The sequence below is a fragment of the Papio anubis genome, chromosome 14 (genome assembly GCF_008728515.1).
Source record: "Papio anubis isolate 15944 chromosome 14, Panubis1.0, whole genome shotgun sequence".
Classification (NCBI taxonomy): domain Eukaryota; kingdom Metazoa; phylum Chordata; class Mammalia; order Primates; family Cercopithecidae; genus Papio; species Papio anubis.
Genome location: NC_044989.1, coordinates 97,105,170 through 97,119,220, shown reverse-complemented (window position 1 = coordinate 97,119,220; position 14,051 = coordinate 97,105,170). Strand labels below are relative to the sequence as shown.

The 14,051-nt window shown below is 47.5% G+C and overlaps 1 protein-coding gene across 3 annotated transcripts in view; it reads left to right on the top strand.

Annotated features, from left to right (window-relative positions):
• Window positions 1–295: 295 nt before the first annotated feature.
• The window catches only part of NCK2 (NCK adaptor protein 2), a 151,157-nt gene continuing 137,401 nt past the window's right edge, over window positions 296–14,051 (top strand). For all 3 annotated transcript variants that reach the window (XM_009184879.4, XM_009184881.4, XM_009184880.4), the window contains exon 1: window positions 296–567. The gene's annotated coding sequence lies outside the window, so the exon portion shown is untranslated. The remainder of the gene's footprint in view (window positions 568–14,051) is intronic.

The following is a 14,051-nucleotide window of genomic DNA, read 5'->3' as shown; positions in this document are numbered from 1 at the left end:
GCGCTCAATTTCGGGCGTGGGGACCCTTTCCTGTCCCCGGCGCCGGGCCAGTGCTGCGCCTCCAGAGCGGAGCGTCCCGCAGCCCCGCGCTATACCCGCGCCCGTACCGGGACCCGGGCGCGGAGCCTGGCGGCGACGGGGGGCGCCCCAGGTGGGTCTCGGGTCCCCGCCCCGCGTGCACGGGCCTGGGCCGGCCCCTGGGCGGCGTCACGGCGCTGCCGGGGAGGAGCGCGGGAGGAGGAGGAAGAGCGCGGAGGAGGCGGGCGCTGCGCGCCGGGGGAGGGTCGCCACCGCCGCCGCCGCCGCCGCCGCCGCCGCCGCCGCGGGGATCGTCAGGCCGGAGCCGCGCGGCCGAGGCGGGAGGCGCGGCGGGCGGAGGAGGGGCTCGGCTGCGGGGAGGCTCGCGGCGCCCGGGCCGGCGGGGTCCGCCCGGGCCGGCAGCGTCCGCCCGGCGGCGGGAGGAGGGAGCGGCGCAGACAAAGAGGCGGCGCCTGGGCGGGCGCAGCGCGGCCGCCGCCCCGGGACCCGCGCCGCTGCCCTCCGGCTCCGCGGGCGGCCCACAGCGAGGTAAGCACGGCCAGGCGGGCGCGGGGCGGGGGCCACAAACTTGGGGTCGTTGGGCGGAGTTGGGAGCGCGGCGGGGCTCGTGGGCCGGGGTGCGCCCGGGAAGGGGCTGCGAGAGCGGGTCCCCTCCGCGCCCCACCGGTACTCTCGGCCCAGCCGCGGCCTGGGCGCCCCCGACTGTGGGCTGCCGGGCATCTCCCGGCTCGGCACCTTCCTGCCCGCCTTCCCATCCCCAACCCCCACCATCGGGGGCCGGCGCAGGGGCGGGGACGCCAGCCAAGGGCGCGGGCGGGGATCAGGGCAGGGGGCCCGGCGGCGGGGCCCGGGGACTGGAGACCCCCGGGTGCGCAGGCTGCGCCTGGCCTGCGGGCGGGCGGCTGGCGCGGAGCTCGGGGCTAGCGTGGGACCGTGCGGTGGCCAGGGTCGCCAGGGCGCGTGTGCCGGGGAAGAATAGCCGCGGATCGCAGGGCCCCGGCGCAGGGACCGGGGAGGCCGCGATCGGCCGGGAGAACTTAACTGTGTTTATTACAACTATTTATGATCGCGCACAAAGCTGCTGTCACATCGCATAAAGGAGGTCTTCGCTTCGGCGAAGGGAGCTTTTGTGCCCGGCTTCAGGCTCTGCGCCCTGCCCCAGATTTACAGGACTCTTACAGCCACCTGAACCAAAGTTTCTCACAACCGCTCGGCCCTCTCGGTGTTTTTCAGGGCGATTTAATCACCCAGTGGTTTTGGAAAAATTTGATGTGTGAGTTTTAAGGCTTGGACGGTAACTCCCTTATGAGCACAGTTAGCTTGGCATTGTGGGGAGGGGTTTAATTTGCAAAACGCTGTAATTTGTAGACAATAAGGATCTCTGTGAAGGTCTGCGCTGGATGCTAGGGGTCATTGGCTGGTGGACCCCAGGCACCTGACTTAAACTAGTTTTGTAGCAGCTTCAGGGACAAAGCCGAGCGGGCGTGGAGTCGTGTAGTCGGCCTTGGTCACTTCTCACAATTCAGGTTGGCAGATTCCTCTTTATTTGGCTTTGTTTATTTTGCCAACAGGTTTAAGGCCGCTTCTGCCAAGTTTGCATATGCATAATGGGATGAGCAGGCCCCAGTGTGGGCAGGAGGGGGCCTAAAATATCGCATGGGCCAGCCCAGAAAGAAACCACCCTGAGAGGCCGGTGGGCGTGGCTTGGTGGGACCCACAGGTAGGGGAGTCCCTTCCTGGCCCAGGCGCAGTCCCCGCTTCTCGGAAGGGATTTTGTGTAGGAATGAAAGTGATTCAGGGTGTTTCTCATGCCTCTGTTTTAGATGTAGTTATCAAGTCTCAAAAGTGACGGAAAATGAAATTAACCTGGGCTGCTTTAACTTACCGAAACGGAACTGTGCTTGTGAACACTCCCTCAATTCACTTTCCAAGCTTCATAGATAAGCAGGTGAATTAGTAACAGGATTCAAGCCTATGCAAGTTTTATGTAAAGAGAATGGCGGTCATCGGACACGTGGAGAAGAAATTGACTTCACCTGGAGATTGGGCTAGACATGGAGGTTTTTTGATGTTTGGAACAGGGATTTCCTGAGAAGCAAGTGTTAACCCTGCTTGTGAAGAAGTGAACACAACGGAAAATCCTACCTCAGTATATCCTCCCCTGGAGGTTGGTTAGATGTAGTTTTGATTGGAGAAGGTGGCGGAATCTTAGTGGTCTTCTGGCGGCTACTTGGGGCTGAAATGGAGAACTTTAGGCATAGGAAGCTGTGGAGGTGCCTGGCCCACTTCCTGTCCGGGAGGCCTCTCCTGGATTCTGAGCTTCTTTCCTGCTTCATAAACATTCAGGGGGATTGATCATGAAACACTGGATGAAATTGGGTCACAAATTACCATCAGGAAGAGTTGGCTGCTGCATAAGCCCCTCTGTCCACTTGTGGAGAAACTGACCCTGTTAACCGTGGGGCTTGCTGAAGGTGCCTTGCAGGTGGCTGTGCTCAGTTTTCAGGCTTTGTGTTTTGCTTAGGACGCGCTGCATACTTAAATCTTCTTCATCCCTGCTCTGTTTGACCCTGACATATTCCCAGGCTCTGTCATTTACATTTTGGGTTATTTAGCTTTTCCAACAAACAGCAGATCTTATGTACACAGTACTATATTTGAGAAATGCACTATCATCCATTTTAAATACACCGGAAATCTTCCTTGCATGTGCACAGACTGGATAACCTTTTAAAATACCCTAAGACTCCGCAAATGGCGCAGAATGTACTGGAGTCCTTTACTTGATCAGTTGCGCTAGCTTAATTTGCCCTGGCTAGAGCAGGCTGTGCTGCTCTATGGGACACCCATTTTTCTAACTGCTCAGACTGGCTTGCCATGTGCACTGGGGGAGACAAGGCTTGTGGAATTCATTCTCTGACATTAAAAATGAGGCTTAATGACTGAAGAGCCCAAAATTGCTTGCCGGAACTGCAGGGGAGGATGATGAGCGATGTTTGGGAAAACTGTTTTCACAAGTGAACTGGAAACTCCCCACAACTCACTTCAGAGGCTTAGGAAATTAGTTTTCTCATCCAGAGGGATGGCCAGTGGCACTTCCAAATGGTTTCTCTTTCCTAAAATGTGTGATGGAAGTACTTCATGGCACGTTTTCAAAGGGCCTAAGCTAAAACGTGATTTCATGTGTGTTGTTCCATGCCTGAGTTAAGCCAACTCAGAAGAAGGTCATGATAGCCTTTTAATGGGTTATCAAAAGTATGCAGCTAAAGCAAAAATAGTTTTGCATTTCTTTAGGCCATTTAATAGCACAATTAAAAAGTTAGACTCTATTCTTTTCCTGTATTTTCCTTTGAACATATCCCAAAGTATGTTTATTTCTAAAGGTAAATGAACGTTAACAAGTATTACCTCTGCCCAGTGACACACATCCACACACACATGCACTGGCACATACATTCCTACCTCCAGAATCTTATTTCTCAAAACTGTGGAAATGAAAGTTATTTTGATTGAGGTAGCAGTGTCACAGTGATGTCTCACTGTGTCACTGTCCCTGACCAGGCTGAGTCGCCTCAAGTGTCCTGAGTTCTTACTCATCCCAAGGGTCATCTCTTATTTCTTTTCTTCCCCACATCTTATCAACTCCAAACTAGAGGGGATGGCATCATCTTTAAACCTCCACAGCACAATCTTTGTGTCCCTGATTTGTCATGTGTGATATTCTTTCCTACAGGTTTTTTTTTTTTTTTTTTAAAGCAGGGTCTCACCCTGTCACCCAGGCTGGAGTGCAGTAGCACGATCACAGCTCATTGCATCCTTGATCTTCTGGATTCAGGCCATCTTCCCACCTCAGCCTCCGAGTAGCTGGGACTACAGGTGTGCTCCACCATGCCCAGGGAATTTTTTTATTTTCATTTTTTTGTAGAGACAGGGTATTGCTGCTTTGCCAAGGCTGGTCTCAAACTCCTGGGCTCAAGTGAGCCTCCTGCCTTGACCTCCAAAAGTACTGGGATTACACGCCTGAGCCACCATGCCCTGCCCTATGGTTTTTTTTTTTTTGCCTTCATCTTTTCTTTAATAAATTCTGAACCCCTTGGGGGCAGACTGGTCTTGTCACTTATACACAATGGGTGTGCAACAAATACTTATTGAATATGTGAATATTGAGTTCCCAGCCTGTCAGTATTGGAGCTCTAGCCTCCCACTGAGATTCGAGTGGTACGAGATCTCCAGCATTCTTGTAAATCTCAGAAACTTCTGTCTACTCTGGAAGGCTTTGACCTCAGGATGTTCAGACAATGGGAGAATTTAGTCTGTTGGCCTCTCTGTTTGGCAAATTTTCTGTCACATGAGTCATTTGTAGTCCTGAAGCTACATTTAAAAACAACAATGGCAACAACAGAAACAAAGCCAGACCCATACCCACCTGCGTTACCTGGTGGGCTGGCTGAATGGTTTACTTTTGTAGGTTAGTCTGTTCATATCAACCTGAATTCGAAACGCTGGGCAGAGCATTTGTGATCCTGGCCTGGTAAGTTAGTTATTTGTGTCACCCCTTCTTTCTACTATTGTATTTGTAGTGTTTTTAAGAAAAGAAGCTTCAAGTGCGCTCAGAATTTTAAGTATTGCAGTTGCTTCTTTTGAGACAGTTTTGTGAAGTGGGGTGCTCTTGTTGCCCAGTTGTTAGTGAGGACCTAAAATGCCATGATGAGAGAATGGCATGTACTAATGCATGCACTCTCATTCATCGTTTGCAAAGTCCTTTTCACGTACACCATCATTTTAAGAGTCAGAATAACATGGCGCACTTGGTTCTGGCCCTTATTTCTAGGTAGGAGACTAGGGATGACAGAGCTTGAATTTGGGGTTAAGTCCTTCTGCAGGCCGTACATGAGGAGCACCCACGTGTTGCTGGGTAGAGTTGTTTTATCCTGAGACAGTTTATGAAACACAGTGTCCTTGGGTGTCTGCCTTTGCCGTGTCGCAGCTGTGTGTGGATATTGGCTGAGAAGATTCTGGGTGTGAGTTGACTGAGGTTGAGCGGTGTGAGGGGAGGCCGGTAGCGGTGTGAGGGGAGGCCGGCAGGAGCAATGTCAGTCTCTCTTGTCCTCACCTCCTGGTTATGGGCCAGGGTTACCCTGGAAAGCCTCCTCAAGTTGAGAGAGCTTATTCCTGTTTAGGGCGTGTATTAGTCAGCTCCAGCTGCCGTAAGAGAATAAAACACAGAGGCCAGGCGCAGTGGCTCAACGACTGTAATCCCAGCTACTTGGGAGGCTGAGTCATGCGAATTGCTTGAACCCAGGAGGCGGAGGTTGCAGTGAGCGGAGATCGCGCCACTGCACTCCAGCCTGGGTGTCAGTGTGAGACCCTATCTCAAAAACAAACCAACACACACACACACACAGACACACCAAACGGAATGGGTGGCTGAAGCTGCAGACATTTATTTTCTCAGCGTTCTGGAGGCTGGAAGTCCGTGGCCCTGGGGTCGGCAGGGCTGGTTTCTGTTGAGGATCTCTTCCTGGCTCGTCTTCTTGTGTCCTCGCTCACGTAGCCTGCCTTCTGTGAACGCACTGAGAGAGAGGTCTGGTGTCTCTTCCTCTTATAAGGACATCTGTCCTATTGGATCAGGGCCCCACCCTTAAGACCTTTTTTAACCTTAAATGCCTCCTGAAGTGTCCTGTCTCCAAATATAGTCACTTAGGGGTTAGGGCTTCACCCTATGAATTTAGGGGGGACAGTTCAGCCCCTGCCAGTGTGTCTGTCTAGGTTCTACAACAGGGCTGACGCTTTCAGGAAGATCTGGTGCTCCCATCATCCCGATCTCAGATCTGTGTTTATTTGGGGACACCTACCAGGGCTGGTTAGAGTAGTCACAAGTATGGAGGGAATGTCAGCTCTTTACATGTTGGTTGTAGCACCCCATAACAGGGAACAAGCCTTGGTGCTGGCCTTCCAAGGGCTGGAAAGGTTTTAAGTAGAGTGATTGAAGAGAGAGAAAAATCTTGACTCGATTTCATTTATGGAAGCTTCTCTTCAACTTAGGTAGGTAGACACTTATTTGGGGGTTGGTTTGTCTTTGATTGAGACCATGATAAAATATCAGGGATATGCAAAGGAAAGTCTTTTCTGAACCCTGGATGAAGAGGGCAAAGCAAAAGGAAGGGCCAGTGGCAGCCAGGGTGGAGAGGCCGTCCCCTCTGAGCCTGCCGTCTCTGTGGTCGTGCACTCTTTGCCACATGAGCAAATATCCCTTAGCAGAATGTGCATGACAGTGGTGAGGTGCACCCCGAGCATGGCTGGAATGTTTCTGACCTAGGCCAGTTTGCCTTGTTCAGACATAAGGCAGGAGCAATGCCTGCATGACTGACCTCCCTCTAGCTCCAGATCTGTATGTTCATTCATGCTTTGTTTGCTCATTCATTCACATTTATTAATGCCTAAGAATTATCCAAGTTCTTACTGGTCATTTTCACTATCCCAAACCATTTGCAGCATCTCCTGCAACCTGCCTGCCTACTCAGTTATATTCCCCGTCACCGACTCACTCGGTTATCCTTGAATTCTCCCTCAGCCCCCAACTAGCTATCAACCCCTATTGATTCTACCTCCAAAAGATCTAACATCTCAACCCCGCTGTCCTTTTTCTCCTTCCCTTGGACATCAAAACCGCTTTTTAACCATTCCTGCCAATCCATCCCAGGGTTACTGCACCCTGACAGTCAGGTCTGGGCACGACCTGCACACGGTGGCTCTCCACCATCCTTAGGTCAGTGACTCAAGTCCCCAGCATGGCAGTCACGGGCCTGCACGACTGGGCTCCCTCTCTATTTCTCCCAGCATCTAAATATTCCCTTCTTCATATACACACATGCTGAGCTACAAGTCATCTGTGGCCACCCACTGACAGTTTGCTAATTGGGATAACAAAACTAAGTTTATCATCAGTTTCTTTTTAAAGACTCTCTCCATTGGGACTGGTTCAGGGTTCTCCTGTGCAGTAATGGCGGGGCTACCCCACTAGAGCTTTGCATGGAATTGAGCGTGGGCCCGGCTCGCTGTCATGGGAGGAGGGGAGACTAAGTGCAGAAAATGGTGTGTATGTGTGTTTTAATGTGGACTCTCTCCCTGCAAATGCCATTTGAACTGATGGATTGTCAGGAGCAGTGCTGACCCCTTGAAATACAATGTGAACCACAAATGCAAGCCCCAGATGTAATCATAATGTTCTGGTAGCCACATTAAACATGTAAAATGAAACAAGTGTTATTAATTTTCATCATATATTTTATTTTGCCCAATGTATATAAACTCTGTATGTAATCAATATAAAATGTAATTAATAAGATAATTCATATTCTTTTATTTGTGTGAGGGCTTTGAAATTCAGCCTGTAGTATGTACATTTACTGCACATCTTAAGAGGCTCCCTCTCGCTGCATTTTGATTGGCCTTGGCCACATGCGACTAGTGGCAGCTTTGTTGCGGAGTGTGGGTCTATACACTTTTCATGATTTAAGCTTCATTTACTGTCTGTTTTCCAAAGCTGAGATAGCTAAAGAGACAAAGTGGAAGCAATGTAGAATAATTATAATGGTAATTATGATTATGCTTTACTGGGAGAGGTATAAGCTTTTTAAATATAAGGAATAATGCCATACTTCAGGCACTCAGTGCATGATGTTTTAGAGCACTAAAATCAGATTCAGTTAAAAGTGAATATCTATCATCAAAATACCTTGTTCATTTTGCAAATATTTAAAAATGTGCTTTGAATTCTAGAAGTTACCTGTGTAAAATAACATTTTTGTATATCAGTATTCAGCACATTTCTTTTTGAAAAATTTGTTCGGCACCGTAGGAAAGGTAAAAAACGACATTGTTAGACAGTGATGGGGTACAGGTGTTATGTTGTTACATAGATTGCCTGTGGGTGAAGTCAGGGCCTTTATTGTATCCATCACTCAAATAACATACATTGTACCCATTGAGTAATCGCTCATCATCCACCCCTTCCCACCCCATTACCCTTCAAGTCTCTGGTTCCATCTGGATAATGGCCTCCAGTTCCATCCGTGTTGCTGCAAAAGATATGATTTCATTCTTTTTTTTATGGCTGAATAGTAGTCTATTTTCTTTATCTAGCCATCTGGAGTATTCATACTTCTGATACATATTAAGTACAAGCTAAAATCATATATTTTTGAAGTGAACATTAACTTCTTCCTTCACACCCGGACACAGACAAACACAAACACACACACATTGTAATCACTGTCCTAAGCACTTTCCGTGTAATAACTCATTGAGTCCTCACCAACAGAACATGTGGTACTTTTTGTTTGTATCTTCATGGCTAAGGAAAGGGAGGCTGCCATGTCTTAGGTTCCACAGCTAGACTCTGACCAAGCTAGCTGCCATCCCTTCATTAAGATGTATCTGAAAATACATAAAACAGAACCATAAACTTTTATTATGGTGTAAGATTTGAGAAACATTGATGGAAAATCATTGATAGGGAGTGGAGCTTGCATACAGGTTCATTCTGGGAACCCCTTATCAGCCAAGTGGTTGGGGAAGGCCCTGGACTTTGGAAGGACGTAATGAATAACTGATACCCTGGAGGAAGGGAAGCCTTGGATGGTCATCACTGGGCACCATTGGCCTGGCTGCTTCTCTCCCCCAGCCCCCTTGCCATGTTCCGTAGGCTGGTGGTCCTCTACCTGCCCAAGTCTCCAACTCTGCAGGAAGCACCAACATTCCCTGGGGAGAACCGCTGCTGGAGGGAACTGCAGTGGCACTGGGTGAGGGGGAGTATTTTCTGTTGTAGTCACAGAGTATTAGTTCAAGTGGCCACGTAGGTGCCATCGTACATGCCTGGGTGATGTGCCTCTACATCAGTAGCTGTGTGGTGGGTCCCCACCCTTGTCTCTCCGCACTAGGGGCTGAGAAAACAGGAGTGTGTATCTTCTTACTCGTCCAGGTGGCCCCCGGGCCTTTGTGCTGTTGGAATAGCTTGCACAAGGCCATTTTTGCTGCTGCCATTTTTCCTTAATGAGTTGCTGTTGTTGAAGTGAAGGTAGGCAGGTAGGTTCTTGCTGAAAACCTTGTAGCAGGACATACTAAATCCTTTTCCTTTGTGCTTTTATGACATCTGGGAAGGTCTTGAATTCTAAGGTGGGTTTGAAATCTGCTTCTGAGGTCATGAGAGAGGCCAGGTCAAGTCCAAATATGGATTCTTGGGAGACTGCTGCTACAGGTCCTGATGGGAACTCTGACACTGGCTGTTCTTCCAAGTGAGTTGTCTGTGCCAGCTTCTCGAACCTACCCTTTTGTGTTGGGAGGGCCACTGGGGCCATCAGAGGATTGAGCAGCCCTCCCTGGAGCAGATGGGACTGAGACAGGACTGTGAGTCTGGCGTCTCTGTGAGGAGAAGCTCCTGCGTGTTCCAAGTTTTAGAGAGGCTGCAACTTGGGCAGTTTCTTTCAACTCACAGGTTTAGATTTGCAGTCACACTGCCTCTCATGTGGCCGCTTCTATGCCTAGCAGGTTCCAGGATGTGTGGTGGCAAAGATTTGTTTACTTAAACATGCTTAATTTCCCAGCAATGGTGGGGGCAGCCCGGAAGTGAAAAGTAAGACGATGGTGAAATCACAGGGAGATGCCTAGAAAGACGCCCATGCCCATCTTGGAAGACAAAGTCCATCAATGTCTCCTTCGATTTTCCTTAAAGGTTGTGTCTCTGTTTAATATCTTTTTTTTTTTTTTTTGAGACGGAGTCTCGCTCTGTCGCCCAGGCCGGAGTGCAGTGGCCGGATCTCAGCTCACTGCAAGCTCCGCCTCCCGAGTTCACGCCATTCTCCTGCCTGAGTCTCCCGAGTAGCTGGGACTACAGGCGCCCGCCACCATGCCCCGCTAGTTTTTTGCATTTTTTTACTAGAGACGGGGTTTCACTGTGTTAGCCAGGATGGTGTTGATCTCCTGACCTCGTGATCCGCCCATCTCGGCCTCCCAAGGTGTTGGGATTACAGGCTTGAGCCACCGTGCCCGGCCTGTTTAATATCTTAAGAATTTTGACTGAGTATTTCAGGATGTCTGCAAGTCAACAAATATTTTAATTATGTCGCTTATGAGCCTGGCTACAGGAGAGAAGAGCAGTTGCTGTCTCTTTCACGCTTTCCCTCTCATCAGCTGTCTTCATTTTAAGGACAATCACTTTAAAAGCTTGTATTCCTGTTTGTGTGCGTCTGTGGGAGGTTGGGGGTGGGGATGCATTGGTAAGAAAACAGCCTCCCCAACAACTTTTTTTTTTTTTTTTTAACTGCTTTGCATGATGGAAGCCAACTTGGAGACATTGACATAAAAACCACAAGCTGCTTGAGTATTTTTGAGACCAAAAAATAACAAGGGATTCAGGGAGTTATCTTGAGACAGTTTTCAGGAAATTTAATATAGGTGAAGAGTGAATTTTTATCAAATGATTTAAAAAAATGAAACAAGGTTGGTAGCAGAATCTAGCAAGATGGTTATAAAAACAGATTTTTTTTTTCTTTCCAGCCATTTCCATTCTTTCTTTCCATTCTTCTGGTTCTCCCCTCACTTTTTTGTGTGTGACTCCCCTCATCCCGTCTCTCCCACCCTGAACACCGTTTATCTTAAAGTGTGTGTGTTTCCTATCTGTCTTTGTTACTGCACTCATAGGACTTTTTTTTAATGTGCTTCTGTTACTGTCTTCTTAGGACCTTCCTAGCTTGGATTTAGAAGGTTCTCTTCCCTTAAATTAAGCCATCTGTCTTGCTTAAGTTCCCTTTTCATAGTTTCCTTACTAGGTCTGTTTTACATGGTTCGGTAGACAAGAGCCAGTAGTGCCTATGAAGAAACATGGCGTTATCGTCTTTTTTAAAAAAGGAGGAGGGTGTCAGACCCCGTGCTGTTGTGATTTTCATTTTGAAGTTTTGCTGGGTAGAACTAAAGTTCAGTTGATTGATCACCTACAGAATAGGTGTCTAGTGTTGAATTTGTTGCTTCTTAACTTGATTGTGCCAAGCACCTTATCCCTCAGACATCCCAGTGGGTGCAGCCGATTCCGTCTTCTTAAGAAGTAGGTTTTCCTTTCATGAATGCCTCTGGTTGCTGAGGGTTCCATGTATAAGGAAGAAAATATGTTTTCAATACACTGCACATTCATATATGTTGCTTCTCATTCATTTTAGATCTTATTAGTTATTAGAACTAGATTGGGAAGTAGAAACAATTTACTTGTGCAGGTACACAAATATCTTTTTAAATGTTAGTATTTTGAGAGACTTAATTGAGATCCGAACCCACGTCTATAAATTCATGGTTCTCAGCTGGGGCAGTTTTGCCCATGTGGACATTTGGTGATGTCGGGAGATATTTTTCATTGTCATGCCTGTGGGGTGCTACTGACATTTAGCGGGATGCTACTAAATATCCTGCAATGTATAGGACAGCCTCCACAACAAAGAATTAACCAGTTCAAAATGTCAGTATTTAAGCAACCTTGATATAGTGAATGCTGCTCTGCTTTATTTCAATATTTAAGCCAGAGGCCCATGCATTCCTTCACACAGTTGCCTTTGGAGATCAATTTCTTTTCCATTTTAATAAACATAGTGAAAAAATACATATGTAGCTATCTAAACACAATTTATACATGTATGCAGTTAAATGGGTAAAGGAGAAACTGTAATATAACTGACTTAGCCATGTTTTTTGTTGATCTGTAATAATATGAGTGTTAAAGTAATGACAGACGTTACTTTTTTATTTTCTCATTCAACATATTTGGACCATAAACATACAAAATGCTGATTTTGCGGGAAACATTTTGATATCCGGCTGGGATGTGATGAAAGTACATTCTCCTCAGAATGCCCACTGATGTGGAAGTAATGAGGGAGCTTTTATCAATTACTTTTAATAAGTAATTGATTTTCAGAGTTTGGCCTAATCAAAGACATCTGTTTTCTTAGCTCAGAAACCTTACGTTGGTGATTGTCTACAGAAGAAAATTTGTCTTTGTTGTTACTAAGGTTCATAGGATTCTAGGTTCAGCCTGATAGTTTTTGAGCTGGTCACATATGTTAGCTTTTGAATGTTTAATTTCCTTCTTTGCATAGTTCTAAAATAAACTCCTCAGGGGAGAGAGACTAAAAATATCACAAATTAGACCCTACGAAGGGAAAAAGAAAGGGAAAATTCTGATCTGGCTGTTAGTCGCTGACTCCCAGTGTCTACAAAGCTGCTTATTACCTGGCTGCTGCTAGCATATGATGTTTGCTGTCTGAATGTACTTTTTTTCTTTAAAATAGGCCCTTACTTGATCAAGTAGGATAAGCCTCGAGATGAAGAGAACTGTCAATTAGAAGTTCCCTTGGCCTTCTCACTGTCTGCTTTGTATAAATTATTTCCTGTTCCGTTGTTCTTCCCTTTGACTTTGTTGCTTCTTACCCCTCTCTTCCTGTGCCGTTTCTAGGATAAGCACAAAATCAGCACTTTGCAAAATTTGGAGCTTTCCTTGGTGGAGGTAGTTAAAAGTACAATCAATCTTTTCCTTTCCTCAGTCGTCCCATCTCATATGGACTGAGAAAGACCTCTGAGAAATTAATAGTAATTCTTTGGACAGACTGGAAAGTTCTGAAGTTGCAACTTTGGAACAATGTGTTTTTCTCTTTATTACTTGCACACTTTGTATCATTTGATTCTAACTTTGTCAGGTAGAGAGAGGCCAGTGCTGTTAATTAGCCCTTATTTAGATGAGGAAAGCGTGGGTCCCTCACCATGGCACAGTGACTGGCCCACTGGGGTCCTGTGGTGAGTGGCCATGGGGAAACGTCAGGCCCAAGCAGTGTGGCATGTGGGATGTCCTAGCTCCAGAGCGCCTGGCCCTGGACTTCATTCTGGCTTTGTATTGATGTTATTGAAGTCCGGGCCTCCCTCAAAACATTTGCCTTCGCGCAGTGACTGCTTGGCTTTCCATTACAATGGGAGCTGGATTCAAATAGTGTCATTCTGAACTTTACATTTTATTTTATGAGATGGAGTTTCGCTCGACACCCTGGCTGGAGTGCAATGGCGCGATCTCAGCTCATCGCAACCTCCGCCTCCCGGGTTCAAGCGATTCTCCTGCCTCAGCCTCCCGAGTAGCTGGGATTACAGGCATGCACCACCATGCCCGGCTAATTTTGTATTTTTAGTAGAGATGGGGTTTCTTCATGTTGGTCAGGATGATCTTGTACTCCTGACCTCAGGTGATCTGCCTGCCTCGGCCTCCCAAAGTGCTGGGATTACAAGCGTGAGCCACTGCGCCCGGCCCCCTGCACCTGGCCCCATTGTGAACTTTATTAATGGCTCATGTGAATCCGAACTTCAGCAATCTTGATTCATATGAGGGATGGAGATGGAGAGTCTCCTTTTCCTTTGCTACTAATTTGGCTCAAATTGCATAGCGAGGTTTTAAACGCTCCTGACCTCTGTTTTGTGTTCTGTGAAACTAGGGGTTGCCTGTAATGTGCTTTCACAACCTTTTATAGCCCCAACTTTCCCTGTGTTAAAATTGAGATGGGACAGGACGTTGATGATTAGGGAATTGTTTTTCTTCAAAGCGGCATGGGATGAACTGACTTATGTGTAAATTGATGTTGCTGTTGCTTTTCTCTGAATATAGTTAGGAGGACTGGAAGTGTATGGGTGCAGAGATGTGGAAAAGCTGTGTTGTTCATCCTGATGCCACCGACAGGTCAGACTGTTCTCCTGGCTGTGTTTTCACTCAGTCATGTACCTGCAGTTCATACCTACAAAGGACCGGCTGTGGGCCAGGCACTGTGCTGGGTGCCGTGGGAAAACCACAGCAAACCAGACAAACACTGGCCCTCAGGGAGCCTGTAAACCAGTGTAGAGTTCTTACAAGCTCACAATCCACCGTAATCTTAATTAACAAGTATGGAAAATGACGTTCACCATCTCTGGGTGGGGGAAGCACATATGGG